This window comes from Coregonus clupeaformis, chromosome 6 (genome assembly GCF_020615455.1).
Source record: "Coregonus clupeaformis isolate EN_2021a chromosome 6, ASM2061545v1, whole genome shotgun sequence".
NCBI lineage: Eukaryota > Metazoa > Chordata > Actinopteri > Salmoniformes > Salmonidae > Coregonus > Coregonus clupeaformis.
This window is the reverse complement of record NC_059197.1, coordinates 6,603,721-6,620,546: the sequence shown is the minus strand read 5'-3', so window position 1 is coordinate 6,620,546 and position 16,826 is coordinate 6,603,721. Positions and strand designations below refer to the sequence as shown.

General features: G+C 46.0%; 1 long non-coding RNA gene and 1 pseudogene across 1 annotated transcript; one reads left to right on the top strand and one right to left on the bottom strand.

Annotated features, from left to right (window-relative positions):
- The window catches only part of LOC121567566, a 192,775-nt pseudogene that overhangs the window by 55,890 nt on the left and 120,059 nt on the right, over nucleotides 1-16,826 (top strand).
- On the bottom strand, nucleotides 5,574-8,186 carry LOC123486552. Its single transcript, XR_006659410.1, has 3 exons — nucleotides 8,002-8,186; nucleotides 6,262-6,433; nucleotides 5,574-6,072 (listed from the first exon to the last, which is right to left on the bottom strand). It is a non-coding gene; the product is annotated as an uncharacterized LOC123486552 (long non-coding RNA).

Genomic DNA, 16,826 nt, shown 5'->3' with positions numbered 1-16,826 from the left:
ACATGGCTGCCTAAGTATGATCCCCAATCAGAGACAACGACCGACAGCTGCCTCTGATTGGGAACCACACCAGGCCAACATAGAAATATATAAATTAGATTTCACACCCTGACCAACCCAACTAGAGATCTCAATGTCAGGGCGTGAGAGTACCCCCCCGGACGCAAAAACCTGACTCATTAGGGGAGGGTCCGGGTGGGCATCTAGCCTCGGTGGCGGCTCCGGCTCCGGCTTCGGACGTGACGTAGGCAGTATACTCTTCTCCCATCCTGCCTCCCCTTTGCACGCCCGGTCCGGTCTGGACCCCGGTGCGATGCTCCCCCTCTCAGTCCTCCCCCAATGCACCAAGCCCTGTCTGGACCCTGGTGTGGGATCCCTCGACCCTGGAGAGGGGCTGACGTCTGGTCCCGGCCCAGCAGTCCTCCCGCGATGCACCAAGTCCTGTCTGGACCCTGGTGTGGGAGACCCCGACCCTGGAGAGGGGTTGACATCTGGCTCCGGCTCGGACCCCGGTGGAGCGGATGGCTCCGGCATGGGGGAAGAGTAGACGACCGGACACGGAAAGGGCACCGGTGAAGCGGACTGCCCCAGCTCTGGTATGGAGCAGATAACCGGAGCTGGACTAGGCACCGGTGGAGCGGACTGCTCTGGCACTGGAGTGAAGCAGCTGACCGGAGCTGGACTAGGCACCGGTGGAGCGGACTGCTCTGGCACTGGAGTGGAGCAGCTGACCGGAGCTGGACTAGGCATCGGTGGAGCGGACTGCTCTGGCCACTGGAGTGGAGCAGCTGACCGTCGCTGGAGGTCAGGTGCGTGGCGCTGGAACCGGCCGTACCGGCCTGGGGACACACACCACTGGTTTGGTGCGAGGAGCAGGAACGGGCCGTACCGGACTGGAGACACGCACCACTGGTTTGGTGCGAGGAGCAGGAACGGGCCGTACCGGACTGGATACACGCACCACTGGTTTGGTGCGAGGAGCAGGAACGGACCGTACCGGGCTGGAGACACGCACCACTGGTTTGGTGCGAGGAGCAGGCACGGGCCGTACCGGATTGGAGACACAAACCACTGGTTTGGTGCGAGGAGCAGGCACGACCCGTCCTGGCTGAACGCTCACTTTAGCCCGGCAAGAGCGGGACGCGGGCACCAAGCGCACCGGGCTGTGAATGCGCACTGGAGATACAGTGCATATCACAGCATAACAGGGTGCCTGAACGGTCCCATGCTCCTTAACGTGAGTGCGGGGAGTTGGCTCTACTCTGAAACCTGGCTCCGCCAGCCTCTGCTCTAAGGACTGCGTTCTCTGCTGCTGTAGGGTTAACTCCTCTCTCAGCTCCTCCTGTTGCCTAGCCAGCTCCTCTCTCAGTACATCCACTGACTCCTTCTCCCTGTGGGCCTCCTGCAGCGCCTCCTTCTGAAGGGAGAGCTCCTGCTCCCTCAGAGTGCTGAGCTGCAGGTCTTTAGCTGCTTGGAGGGCCTCCATCTTCAGAGTGGCCTCCTCTCTAGCTCTCTCCTCCTTCACAGTCAGCCCTTTCAGGGCAAAAAAAAAATTGTTAACCCCAAAAAATTATTGGGGCTGCCTCTCGGGCTTCCTTCGTGAACAGGACCTTTTGAGTCGCCGTTTTTTCTCCCTCGCTGCCTCCGTCTGCTCCCAAGGAAGGTGATCCATACCTGCCTGGATCTCTTCCCACGTCCATGATCCTTTTCCGTCTAATATCTCCTCCCATGTCCATGATGTCTGCTCCTCCTGTGGTTGGGATCTTCTGTCACGTTCGTTGTGTAAAGGATCGGACCAAGGTGCAGCGTGGTATGCGTACATAGTCATTTATTTTAATAAACACCGACAAAATAGCAAAATCCAACAGAACGTGAAGTTCAAGAGGCTAAACCTCAACCAAGCCAAACAGAAACAAGATCCCACAACTAAGGTAGGCAACATGGCTGCCTAAGTATGATCCCTAATCAGAGACAACGACCGACAGCTGCCTCTGATTGGGAACCACACCCGGCCAACATAGAAATATATCAAATAGATTTCACACCCTGACCAACCCAACTAGAGATCTCAATGTCAGGGCGTGACACAAGTACCCCATGTTGGATAGGCCAGGTACCCCTACGGGTACTAGTTCCCCAGGATGAGACCCACTGTCTTACATAAAGCCTTTCAATATTCACCTCGTCTCCTGAGCCTAAACCTTGGAACTCATTGCTTGCCACAGTGTGACAAAACTTTCTGGAAAAAATGCTCAAGAATAGGGTTATAATGGAAAACTTTAATTCCAGAAATAGTGATCGTAACTGTTGGGAGATAAAAAATAAAAAACATATTGGTCACAATTATTTAAATGCTCTAAGCAGAAGTTACCGTTTCTTTAACACTCTACTTGACACCCAGCGTGTCAAGTAACAGTCATAACCATGTCATAATATGTCAGAACAGCTGAGATAAATTGTCATAACCTGTTATAATATGGTCATAACACTGTCATGACACATATATTTAGACCTGTTGTGACATATATTGTGTTATTTTATGGCTGGTTATGACACCTACATAAGAGTGTCAAAACCCACAAAACCTACCACACATTGCAAAACATTCCAATACACCATAGCCTACATGTCAACAGTATGTTTATGTTATATACTATATACATTATAATTGACCATATTATTGTAATTGTAATTGCTCTGTTGCTGATGTTGCCGATAACTGGGATGAATGCAGGAGTAGATTTCAGGAGCAAGACACCCTCTTTTTGACTGATATAAGGGCATGTACGTGATAGGCCTATCTGGCTTATGTGATTATGATGGTCATAAGGCTTCTTGATAAAGTGTATTTTCTTAGTCCAAGTAAAGTGACACAGGATGGTCATAATGCTCAATTTCGAGTCTCATAGCAAAGAGTCTGAATACTTATGTAAATATGGTATTTCTGTTTTTTTATTTTTAATAAATTAGCAAAATGTTATAAAAACCTGTGTTTGCTTTGTTATTATGGGGTATTATGTGTAGAAAACTATTTAATCAATTTTAGAATAAGGCTGTAACGTAACAAAATGTGGAAAAAGTCAAGGGGTCTGAATACATTTTTACATTGACATTTTAGTAATTTAGCAGACGCTCTTATCCAGAGCGACTTACAGTTAGTGAGTGCATACATTTTTTTTTCGAATGCACTGTATGTCACTGCAAGTACGGCAAAATATATATACAGTCGCTAGTGAAAGTCTTGCACATTCTTCAAATTTTGCTGCCTTAAAATTAAAACTAAAAAGTGATTCAATTAGATTTTTTTCCTATCCTTGCCAAATTTTCGAAGAGAGAGAGAGAACACATACACTAAAACAAAACTAATACATGAAACTTTTCTTGTTCTGCAGCTTTACTTATTATTTTCTTGCTCTGTATTTTCTTGCTTGAGAAACTGCTATTTTCTAAGAAGCTCTTTTTGTTTCTTTTTGACCATTTCCAAAGTGAAAGAAAATTATAAAACATTTTCCAAATTGCAAAGAAATACAAAATGATGATGTATTGATTGCGTATGTCTTCACAGAGTTAATAATTGGTGGAAGCACCTTTGGCAGCCATTACAGCTATGAATAATTTTGAACTCTTAGGGAAGTATATATCCATTGTTTTTGTCAAAATGTCTCAAGCGCAGTAAAGTTGGTTGGGAATCACTGATGGGCAGCAATATTCAAACCCATTCAGGAACACTTCACACCTATTGGAAAGCCATTGTGTTGTGTTTTTGGCATTACAAGTTGTGTTATTGTCCCTTATAAAAATAAAACTATCTCAGGGACAGGTTTTCAGAAAACTGAGGGGGGTTTTCCTATAACCTTTTACCTGGGCTTTGCTCCTTTCATATTTATTTTCATCCTAAAAAACCTCCCGGTCCCTGCCGGTGACAAGCATAACCATAACATGATGCTGCCACCACAATACTTGAAAATATGAAGGGATCAACAACATTGCATTCATGTCACATTACTGTCCTGTATGACAAAGTGAAAAGAAGGAAGCCTGTGTTAAAAAATCCACTCCAAATCATCCATTATGTTTGCAACAAGACATTAACTACTGTGGCTTAAATTAAATACTACAGGTTTGGGTCAAATCCAATACATCACAAGACAGAGTGAAACCCTCTGTATTTTCCAGTATTGTGGTGGCAGCATCATGTTATGTGTGTACGTGTCATTGGCAGGGACTGGGGAGTTTGTCAGGATCAAAATAAATATGAAAGGAGCAAAGCCCAGTTAAAGGAAAACCCCCCTCAGTCTTCTGAAAACCTAACCCTGGGATAGAGTTCTGTTTTTCAGACGGACAATTAAACAAATGTTTATGCCTAAGACCAGAATTGCTTACCAAGAGGTGTTGAGAGTGTTCCTGAGTGGTCTAAAATGTGAAAATCAAAGGTTTGAATATTGCTGTCGATCAATGATTCCTAACCAAATTTACTGATCTTGAGCAATTTGGACAAACCAATAGACATATGTTGCCATAAGAGTTGATAGAATTTATGATTTGGTTTTGGTCTCACCTCTGTCAAGTACATTAACACATGGTCATCTTTAGTATCAACACGATTCACTTGAAGTGAACTCCTCAGCTTGGAAGACAAGCCATACATGTTATTAATCTTGCATTGACAGCAAAGTTCAGTTTCAGAAAGGTTCACAGGTGAAAGAGGCAAGAGCTGCTATATAATAATAATATAATAATAATAATAATAATAATAATATATAATAATAATTAAAAAAAATAATAATAATTATAATTATAATTATAATAATTATAATAATATTATACTATACATGGAAAAAGGCCACAGGTAACACCATAAAAGTATGTTATGACAAAAACTCACCCTCCCCAAAGACTCTGGGTCTGGGGCAAACCCAGACAACATTTTCAAATCCACTATAATCATATTGGTGGTCAGCTCCTTTCCATGATATCTGTGAAAGCAAAGAGATGCCTGATATCAAAGTCTGATATGTGCTTGTAATCATCAAATGAATGAATTTATTTTACCAATAAAAAGACCAGGTTGCCTGATATGTTTTCTTACTGTTACTGTTACATAGGTACAAACTAGAAATTATATAACTTATACATACAGTGCCCTCTGTAATTATTGGGACAGTGAAGCATTTTTTAAAATCAGAAAATGACTACGAGTTTAAAGTGCAGACTGTCAGCTTTAATTTGAGGGTATTTTCATCTATAAAGTTACAGACGCAAAAATATCATACCCCCCAAAAATGCTAACCACCCCTGTTATTGTAATGGTGAGAGGTTAGCATATCTTGGGAGTATGATATTTGTGCAACTGCAACTTTCTCACTCATCATTATTCACAATTCATTCAGGATTATCCATAATCATGGTAGCATCCACATTAATATAGAAGTGTTTAGAAACATATTATATTCTTATTTACAATAAAAGTGACTCCAAAATGACACAATACATTAGTTACCATTCATTTCTATTGGGCACAAAATAATCTGAAACAAACAGAAAATGCATCCAACGAAATTGTAGAGTGAATATGGGACCAAGTACTTTTTTTTACTACTTTAATACACATAAAAGTGAATTTGTCCTAATACCTTTGGTTCCCTAAAATAGGGGGACTATGTACAAAAAGTGCTGTAATTTCTAAATGGTTCACCTGATATGGATGTAAATACCCTGATTTAACCTGTAAATACCCTGATTTCAAATCCAGACTTTTGGAGTATAGAGCCAAAATAAGAAAAAATGCTTATTTGTCCCAATAATTACAGAGGGCACTGTAGGTATAATAACACCAATTAAATTGGGTCAAAAATATTCTGTAAGACATGCTAAAAAATAACACTGTATGTTATCAATGACCTGATTCAAAGAATGCTGTGCATGCAAATGTGTTATTCATTCTTACTGAGACTGGAGTTTCAGTGTGACTCTGGGTCTCAAAGAGTTGCTGTTGCAGTCGACCTCTGTCTTCACCTTGATGCTGAGCGTTGTGCTGTCAGTAGGAGTAGGGATGTTGTAGTGGAGCGCCATCTGGGAAAGAGGGAAGAAGAAGTCAGGGAAACAATGTGGTCTAAAAATATACATTTTAAAAGATAGAAAAAAAGAAACATTTCATAAACTAGATATCAAGCCAGACGAAGCTTCTTAAATGTTTGAACTTCACAGTAATGTATAAATCAGATCTTGCAACATAGGATTGTGAGGAGTGTCTTCACTGACCTGCACTGAGGCACAAGCACTGCCCTTCACTTCCACACTGTACTTTCCTTCTGTGTCCTGCATCGCCCTCTCCTGGTAGAGAAGCTTGTTGTTTTGGTTCACATTGAAGAGGTGCTGTCCCCCACTGGGAGACCGTACTGTCACTGTGCTGGTGCCCTCTCTACTGAACACCCTGGTGGAGTAGAGAGTGATGTGGAAAATAATCACTATACTTTAAAAAAAATCAAAGTTCTTCCAGAGTTTTTGTAGAATCAAGATTTGACTTTATTACAATTCAACAAAGCCGTGCTGGTCTGCAGAGTAGCCTTTCTTCTCTCTCTCTGCTTCCCCTCTATATAGTCTCATTCACACACATCCTATCTTAAAATCCCTCCCTCTTCAGTTTCCCGCTCTCTATCGCTCCGCCCACTTCCTTTGTCTATGATGACAGCTAAATTTGACTGTCATTCAGTTTACAATTTAGTCATTCTCCTGAGTGGCGCAGTGGTCTAAGGCACTGCATCGCAGTGCTAACTGTGTCACTAGAGATCCTGGTTCGATTCCAGGCTCTGTTGCAGCCGGCCGCGACCGGGAGACTCATGGGCAGCACACAATTGGCCCAGCGTCGTTCAGGGTAGGGAAGGGAATGGCCGGCAGGGATATAGCTCAGTTGATAGAGCATGGCGTTTGCAACGCCAGGGTTGTGGGTTCGACGCCAGGGTTGTGGGTTCGATTCCCACGGGGGGCCAGTATAAAAAAAATATGTATTCACTAACTGTAAGTCGCTCTGGATAAGAGCGTCTGCTAAATGACTAAAATGTAATTTAGCAGACGCTCCTATCCAGAGCGACTTACAGTTAGTGCATACATTTTTCACACTGGCCCTCCATGGGAAACGAACCCACAACCCTGGTGTTGCAAGCGCCATGCTCTACCAACTGAGCTACAGGGGACTATATTGTTTAGAAACAATATTATTACAATCAATCACGCCCTTGTCATGCAAAACCACTCATGTTCAGTTTAAACTGTTCAACCCCGGCTCTCCCGGGCTTGACCTGAAGACTGATTGTTGGACATGACAGGTTCACACTTCATCTTTCAAACATACACAAACCCCACCCCATCATGCTGTAATCAATCAAGAAGATAGCCAAGGAGAGACAAAGGTTTAGCCTGCACTCTATTCAACCCTGGCACCGCTCTTTCCACTTTGTTTGAGGAGAGAGGCAAAAGGCCACAGTCTGGTTTCAGTCTCTGATAAGGTAGGACAGCCATGGATTTAGGTAAGAGCGAGCAATTCTACCCTAGGTCAGATTCCCACTTCACACACACACACAAACACAGTAAAATGACCCAATTAAGTTCTTGCCTAGCAACAGAGAATTCTAACTATATGTTCGTGAATAAATCAGTTGTATCTCATCACTAAAAAATCTCCCTCAAGAGCTAGGGCCTGGAGGGCCACCACTGTGTCCTAAACACAAACACCAACAGACCACAGAAAAATCTGTTCAAAATTAAAGAAAATACCCATTTTACAGAAAGTGTAGATTTTTATATTGGTCAGCTCCTAGAGTGACTATTTCCCATTTCTATTCATTATGATTTCTTGCCTCCATTTCAGTGGAAGTTAGTTTTGCCAGGCTTGACATGACAACAAGCACATACATGCCTGTGGTGAAGTCAAGGTAATAATGCCTCATTACTAGTGCACAGTTCAGGGTGCCATTTCGGACCAGAGGTGTTTTGGAAGTATACCTGTGTGGAGGAGAAGCCTCCGTAGGCGTTCTGCTGCCTCACCAGCCACCTGACGATGCGGGAGGAGTAGCCCAGGTCAGTGGTAGACAGAGGAGAGGCACTGAGGGAAGCCAGCAGAACGTAGGAGCTGATCTCCACTGCCAGGGAGGCTGAGGTCTCTGAGGAGGTCTGAATCCAGTGCAGGTGCATCCCTGAGGGATGAGGAACACACACATATACAGAGAGAGAGCAAGAGAGAGAGAGAGAGAGAGAGAGAGAGAGAGAGAGAGAGAGAGAGAGAGAGAGAGAGAGAGAGAGAGAGAGAGAGAGAGAGAGAGAGAGAGAGAGATAGGACTAGTTTATTCATCATTATACAGAATACAAAGTTATTCTCTGATCTCCCCAATTAATTTTGACAGACACCGGAGTTCTTTGAATTACTAATTTAATTGAGACTATCTAGAGTGCCAGACGTGCGGAGGGTTTGCACTTTTGTGATTACTCCATTGGCTCCATTGCCCAGGTAGGGTCAATCAAGGCAAGACAGCACAAACCTCTCTGGATTACAACCAAATTATGATAAGTGTACTATATTACGTATTGGATATCAAAGAAATACAACTTTTACATTATCGTGTAGTTTACCAATAAAATAGTCTGACGGTGATGTGGACATACTCGGTATACATATCCCGAAAGAAAGAAATTATCTCAATCCAATACATTTTAATAGAAAGGTAGCAAAAATAGATAAGATCTTGCTACCATGGAAAGGAAAATACCTGTCTATTTGTGGAAAAATCACCCTGATTAACTCTTTAGTCACATCCTAATTTACCTATTTGCTTATGGTCTTGCCTACACCTAGCGACCTGTTTTATAAATTATATGAGCAAAAAACATTCCATTTTATTTGGAATGGCAAGCCAGACAAAATGAAAAACGCCTAATTATATAATGATTATGTTAAAGCATTAGACCTCTCACTAAAGGCGTCAGTCATACAAAAGTCATACTTACAGTTGAAGTCGGAAGTTTACATACACTTGGGTTGGAGTCATTAAAACTCGTTTTTCAACCATTCCACAAATTCCAACAATTGTTTACATACATATTATTTAACTTATAATTCACTGTATCACAACTCCAGTGGGTCAGAAGTTTACATACACTAAGTTGACTGTGCCTTTAAACAGCTTGGAAAATTCCAGAACATGATGTCATGGCTTTAGAAGCTTCTGATAGGCTAATTGACACCATTTGAATCAATTGAAGGTGTACCTGTGGATTTATTTCAAGGCCTACCTTCAAACTCAGTGCCTCTTTGCTTGACATCATGGGAAAATCAAAAGAAATCAGCCAAGACCTCAGAAAACAAATTGTAGACCTCCACAAGTCTGGTTCATCCTTGGGAGCAATTTCCAAACACCTGAAGGTACCACGTTCATCTGTACAAACAATAGTACGCAAGTATAAACAGCATGGGACCACGCAGCCGTCATACCGTTCAGGAAGGAGACACGTTCTGTCTCCTGGAGATGAACGTACTTTGGTGCGAAAAGTGAAAATCAATCCCAGAACAACAGCAAAGGACCTTGTGAAGATGCTGAAGGAAACAGGTACAAAAGTATCTATATCCACAGTAAAACGAGTCCTATATCGACATAACCTGAATGTCCGCTCAGCAAGGATGAAGCCACTGCTCCAAAACCACCATTAAAAAGCCAGTCTACGGTTTGCAACTGCACATGGGGACAAAGATTGTACTTTTTGGAGAAATGTCCTCTGGTCTGATGAAACAAAAATAGAACTGTTTGGCCATAATGACCATCGTTATGTTTGGAGGAAAAAGGGGGGGGCTTGCAAGCCGAAGAACACCATCCCAACCGTGAAACACGGGGTGGCAGCATCATGCTGTGGGGGTGCTCTGCTGCAGGAGGGACTGGTGCACTTCACAAAATAGATGGCATCATGAGGAAGGAAAATTATGTGGATATATTGAAGCAACATCTCAAGACATCAGTCAGGAAGTTAAAGCTTGGTCGCAAATGGGTCTTCCAAATGGACAATGACCCCAAGCATACTTCCAAAGTTGTGGCAAAATGGCTTAAGGACAACAAAGTCAAGGTATTGGAGTGACCATCACAAAGCCCTGACCTCAATCCTATAGAAAATGTGTGGGCAGAACTGAAAAAGCGTGTGCGAGTAAGGAGGCCTACAAACCTGACTCAGTTACACCAGCTCTGTCAGGAGGAATGGGCCAAAATTCACCCAACTTATTGTGGGAAGCTTGTGGAAGGCTACGCAAAATGTTTGACCCAAGTCAAACAATTTAAAGGCAATGCTAACAAATACTAATTGAGTGTATGTAAACTTCTGACCCACTTGTGATGAAAGAAATTAGAGCTGAAATAAATCATTCTTGTCAGGGTTGAGTGTAGAGGGAACGTGGAATCACACGCAGGACACAGAGATTCAAAAAACAAATGTTTTTAGTGAAGTCCGACAGTACAAGCCAACACGGCAACAGGCCACAGGCGAAACAAATGTACACTGGAACAGTCCAAAGTACATACGCACAACGTGCAGGACTCTCTTAAACAAAACGAAATACAGAGAGCATAGAACAGCGGACCAACATCTACACGTGACATAGAACAATTACACACAACACCTGACCAAACACAAGAGAACTAAATAGGGTGCCTAATGAACACTTAACAATGAACAGGTGTGACAAACAGGCAAAACCAATCAAACATGAAACATCGAACGGTGGCAGCTAGTACTCCGGAGACGACGACCGCCGAAGCCTGCCCGAACGAGGAGAAGGAGCCGCCTCGGCCGAAACCGTGACAGTACCCCCTTGACGCGCGGCTCCAGCCGTGCGCCGCCCCCGGCCTCGGGGACGACCAGGAGGACGCGGAGCAGGGCGCGTAGGATGACCACGATGGAACTCGGTCAGAAGAGACGGGTCTAGGATGTCCCTCCTCGGCACCAAGCACCGCTCCTCCGGGCCGTACCCCTCCCACTCCACGAGATATTGGAGACCCCCCATCCGGCGTCTAGAATCTAGGATGGCCCGAACAGTGTACGCCGGAGCCCCCTCGATGTCCAACGGGGGCGGAGGAGTCTCTTCTATCTCAAAGTCCTGGAGTGGACCAGCTACCACCGGCCTGAGGAGAGACACATGGAACGAGGGGTTAATATTCTTGTAATCAATGGGCAGTTGTAACCTGTAACACACCTCGTTCAATCTCCTCAGGACTTTAAAAGGCCCCACAAACCGCCGACCCAGCTTCCGGCAGGGCAGGCGGAGGGGCAGATTTCTGGTTGAGAGCCAGACTCGATCTCCAGGTGCGTACACTGGCCCCTCACTGCGGTGGAGGTCGGCGCTCGTCTTCTGTCGACGGACGGCTCGCTGCAGATGGACGTGTGCAGCGTTCCACGTCTCCTCCGAGCGCCGCACCCACTCATCCACCGCAGGGGCCTCGATCTGGCTCTCATGCCAAGGTGCCAGAACCGGCTGGTACCCTAACACACACTGGAAAGGGGTTAGTTTAGTGGAGGAGTGGCGGAGAGAGTTCTGTGCCATCTCGGCCCAGGGCACATATCTCGCCCACTCCTCCGGCCGGCCCTGGCAATATGACCTCAGAAACCTACCCACATCCTGGTTGACATGTTCGACCTGCCCATTACTCTCCGGGTGGTAACCCGAGGTAAGGCTCACCGAAACCCCCAACCGTTCCATAAACGCTCTCCAGACTCTGGAGGTAAACTGGGGGCCTCGATCAGACACTATATCCTCGGGTACCCCGTAATGCCGGAAGACGTGAGTAAATAGAGCCTCAGCGGTCTGTAGGGCAGTAGGAAGACCCGGCATGGGAAGGAGACGACAGGCCTTCGAGAACCGATCCACAACGACCAGGATGGTGGTATTCCCCTGTGAGGAGGGAAGGTCGGTAACAAAATCCACCGAGAGGTGAGACCAGGGTCGTTGTGGAACGGGCAGGGGTTGTAACTTACCCCTGGGCAAGTGTCTGGGCGCCTTACACTGGGCACACACTGAGCAGGAGGAGACATAAATCCTCACATCCCTGGCTAACGTTGGCCACCAGTATTTAGTACTAAGACAGTGCACCGTCCGGCCAATACCTGGATGCCCAGAGGAGGGTGACGTGTGAGCCCAATAAATAAGCCGATCCCGGACCTCGAGCGGGACGTACGTCCGACCCACCGGACACTGTGGAGGGCTAGGGTCGGTGCGTAATGCCCGCTCGATCTCCGCATCGACCTCCCATACCACCGGTGCCACCAGACAAGACTTAGGTAGTATGGGAGTGGGCTCCACGCACCTCTCCTCCGTGTCATACCGCCGAGACAGGGCATCTGCCTTCCCGTTCTGGGACCCAGGGATGTAAGTGATCTTAAACACGAACCGGGCTAGAAACATAGTCCACCGAGCCTGGCGAGGATTCAGTCTCCTAGCTGCCCGAATGTATTCCAGGTTACGGTGGTCAGTCAGAATGAGAAAAGGGTGTTGAACCCCCTCAAGCCAATGCCTCCACACCTTTAGGGCCTGTACCACGGCTAACAGCTCCCTGTCCCCTACGTCATAATTACGCTCCGCCGGACTGAGCTTTTTCGAATAAAAAGCACAGGGGCGGAGTTTAGGTGGAGTGCCGGACCGTTGTGAGAGAACAGCCCCGATACCGGCTTCAGACGCGTCCACCTCCACTTGGAATGGTAAAGTGGGATCCGGGTGCGCCAGCACTGGAGCCGAGGTAAACAGGTCCTTCAGTCTCCCAAAAGCCCTGTCCGCCTCAGCTGACCACCGCAAGCGCACTGGACCCCCCTTCAGAAGGGAAGTTATGGGAGCTGCCACCTGTCCAAAACCCCGGATAAACCTCCGGTAGTAATTCGCAAAACCCAAGAACTGCTGCACCTCTTTAACCGTGGTTGGGGTTTGCCAATTACGCACGGCTGACACACGGTCAACCTCCATTCTCACCCCTGACGCAGACAACTGATAACCCAAAAAGGAGACCGACTCCTGGAAGAACAGACATTTCTCGGCTTTGACATACAGGTCATGCTCCAACAACCTCCTCAATACTCTGCGCACCAGGGCTACATGTTCGGCCCGGGTAGAACTGTACACCAGAATATCGTCTATGTACACCACTACTCCCTGCCCCTGCATGTCCCGGAAAATCTCATCTACAAAGGATTGGAAGACTGATGGAGCATTCATTAACCCGTATGGCATGACGAGATACTCGTAATGACCGGAGGTAGTACTAAATGCTGTCTTCCATTCATCACCCTCTCTAATGCGCACCAAGTTATATGCGCTCCTGAGGTCCAATTTTGTGAAGAACCGTGCCCCGTGCAATGACTCCGTCATAGTCGCAATCAGCGGAAGTGGATAACTATATTTTACAGTAACCTGATTTAGACCGCAGTAATCAATACACGGGCGCAAACCTCCATCCTTTTTCTTCACAAAAAAGAAGCTCGAGGACGCGGGTGAAGTGGAGGGCCGTATGTATCCCTGTCTCAGAGACTCGGCAATGTAGGTCTCCATTGCCCTCTTCTCCTCCTGTGACAACGGATACACATGGCTCCGCGGGAGCGCAGCTCCTGCCTGGAGGTCTATCGCACAATCCCCCTGTCTATGAGGGGGCAACCTAGCCGCTCTTGTCTTGCTAAACACGAGTGCCAAATCCTCATACTCGGGGGGAATGTGCAATGCGGGCATCTGGTTCGGACTCTCTACCGAGGTCGCCCCTACGGAAACACCCAGACATAGCCCCTCACACTGAGCAGACCACCTTTAAGAGCCCTCTCTCGCCACGAAATAGTAGGATCATGGGTACTCAACCAGGGAAGCCCCAGTACCACCGGATACGCAGGAGAGTCGATCAGATAGAGCTGAATCGTCTCCTCATGACCCCCCTGCGTCTCCATCCGAAGTGGCGCTGTGACCTCCCTAATCAACCCAGATCCTAACGGACGACTATCTAGGGCATGTACAGGGAAAGGGTTATTTACAGGAAGGAGGGAAATCCCTAACTCTACACAGAATTTGCGATCTACAAAATTCCCAGCTGCGCCTGAATCTACTAGCGCCTTATGCTGGGAACGAGGTGCAACCTGTGGAAAACAAACAGGTATGGTTATGTGTACGACAGAAAGCTCTGGGTAAGTGGGTCGCCTACTCACCTGGGAGGACTCCCCAATGTGTGGCCTGCCTTCTCCTCCACCAGGGGACCCTCCCCAGCACCTAGCCGCGGTGTGCCCTCCACGGCCACAGTTGGTGCAGGGGACGGCCCCCCTCGGGCTCCTTCTTCTCCTTCCTCTAGTGCCAGCACCTCCAAGCTCCATCGGGCTCGGCTCGGAGGTGCTGGAGGGTGGAATGGGCGACCCCCACCTGGAACGTCCGCGGGTAGCGAGCAGGGTGTCCAGCCGAATGGCCATGTCAACCAATTGGTCAAATGAAAGCGTGGTATCCCTGCACGCCAACTCTCTGCGGACGTCCTCCCGGAGGCTGCAGCGGAAATGGTCTATGAGTGCCCGCTCATTCCACCCTGCATCTGCCGCTAGAGTCCGGAACTCCAGTGCAAACTCCTGAGCGCTCCTCATCCCCTGCCGGAGGTAGAATAGACGCTCCCCCGCCGCCTTCCCCTCTGGTGGATGGTCGAACACTGCACAGAAGCGGCGGGAGAACTCTGCATAGGTGATAGTAGCGGCGTCTATTCTCCTCCATTCGGCGTTGGCCCACTCCAACGCCTTGCCGGTGAGACAAGAGATGAGGGCGGAAACGCTCTCGTGTCCTGAGGGCGCCGGGTGTACGGTGGCGAGATAGAGTTCAACTTGTAACAGGAACCCCTGACACCCGGCAGCGGTGCCGTCGTACGCCCTCGGGAGCGAGAGCCGAATCCCACTGGGTTCCGGAAGTTGGACGGGCGGGCTGACCGATGGTGATGGTGCGGTAGGTGGGGGTGTGGGTACCCCGCTGGTCATCACCCGGTCCAGGGCGTGCCCGATTTGGTTGATTCTGTCCTCCTGACCGCGAAGGCGCTCCTCCATGATCTCAGTGGGTGCGGGTGCTCCTGCTGATTCCATAGATATGGTGTGTAATTCTGTCAGGGTTGAGTGTAGAGGGAACGTGGAATCACACGCAGGACACAGAGATTCAAAAAACAAATGTTTTTAGTGAAGTCCGACAGTACAAGCCAACACGGCAACAGGCCACAGGCGAAACAAATGTACACTGGAACAGTCCAAAGTACATACGCACAACGTGCAGGACTCTCTTAAACAAAACAAAATAAAGAGAGCATAGAACAGCGGACCAACATCTACACGTGACATAGAACAATTACACACAACACCTGACCAAACACAAGAGAACTAAATAGGGTGCCTAATGAACACTTAACAATGAACAGGTGTGACAAACAGGCAAAACCAATCAAACATGAAACATCGAACGGTGGCAGCTAGTACTCCGGAGACGACGACCGCCGAAGCCTGCCCGAACGAGGAGAAGGAGCCGCCTCGGCCGAAACCGTGACAATTCTCTCTACTATTATTCTGACATTTCACATTCTTAAAATGAAGTGGTGATCCTAACTGACCTAAGACAGGGAAATATTACTACGATTAAATGTCAGGAATTGTGAAAAACTGAGTTTAAATGTATTTGGCTAAGGTGTATGTAAACTTCTGACTTCAACTGGCCTTTTTTCCCCATTTATTCAGATTACAACCTCTCACTTTCAGTTATTTGAAAACGAAATAATCTCCAAAATATCGCTATTTTTAAAACAAGCCATAGAAAGTTGGTTGCAATTTCAGTATAATCCACCAGAAAAGACAGAACAAATAATACAACAAATATTGTGGTTAAACTCAAATATAGTAATTGATTTAAAAAAAAAACATAATTTAAAAAAAGGTATCATCTTTGTAAATGATATCATAAATAGGACTGGTGGAGTTATGTCACACATGCAGCTAACTCAAATATATGGAAATGTCTGCTCTACCCAAAATTACAACCAACAAATTGCAGCATTACCGCAAAAATGGAAGAAGCAAGGAACTTGTTTGTCGGCCCTGCATTAAAGACTAAAATTGGTTAAAGAAAAATGTGATGAATAGAAAAGTATACCAGTTTCATTTAAGGACCCAAAAATTGACAGATATGCCATATAGATTGAAAAATAGTTAATAACAACTAGGTAACTCCTGTAAAATATACTGCGTCCGTAAAATGTATATAGGTTCAGACCTTTTGTGGAACAGCACAGTTAGAAATATATGGCAAATAGAAATCAAACTGGATCGACATCCGAAAGACAGGACTAAAAACAAACAAAATATAACTTTTGTAAAAAAGATTGTGTCCGTAAAATGTATATAGTATGTATAATCTGGAAGTAGAAGCCTAAGTGTTGTTGTTCATTAGTTTACTCCAATTAGGGGAGGGGTGGTAGGGTTAGTGGAAAATAATTTTTTAAAAATATATGTGTATATACACTACCAGCCAAAAACTTGGACACACCTCCTCATTCAAGGGTTTGTCTTTATTTTTACTATTTTTTACATTGTAGAATAATAGTGAAGACATCAAAACTATGAACTAACACATATGGAATCATGTAGAAACCAAAAAAGTGTTAAACAAATCAAAATATATTTTATATTTGAGATTCTTCAAATAGCCACCCTTTGCCTTGATGACAGCTTTGCACATTATTGGCATTCTATCAACTAGTTTCAAGAGGTAGTCACCTGGAATGGATTTCAATTAACAGATGTGCCTTCTTAAAAGTTAA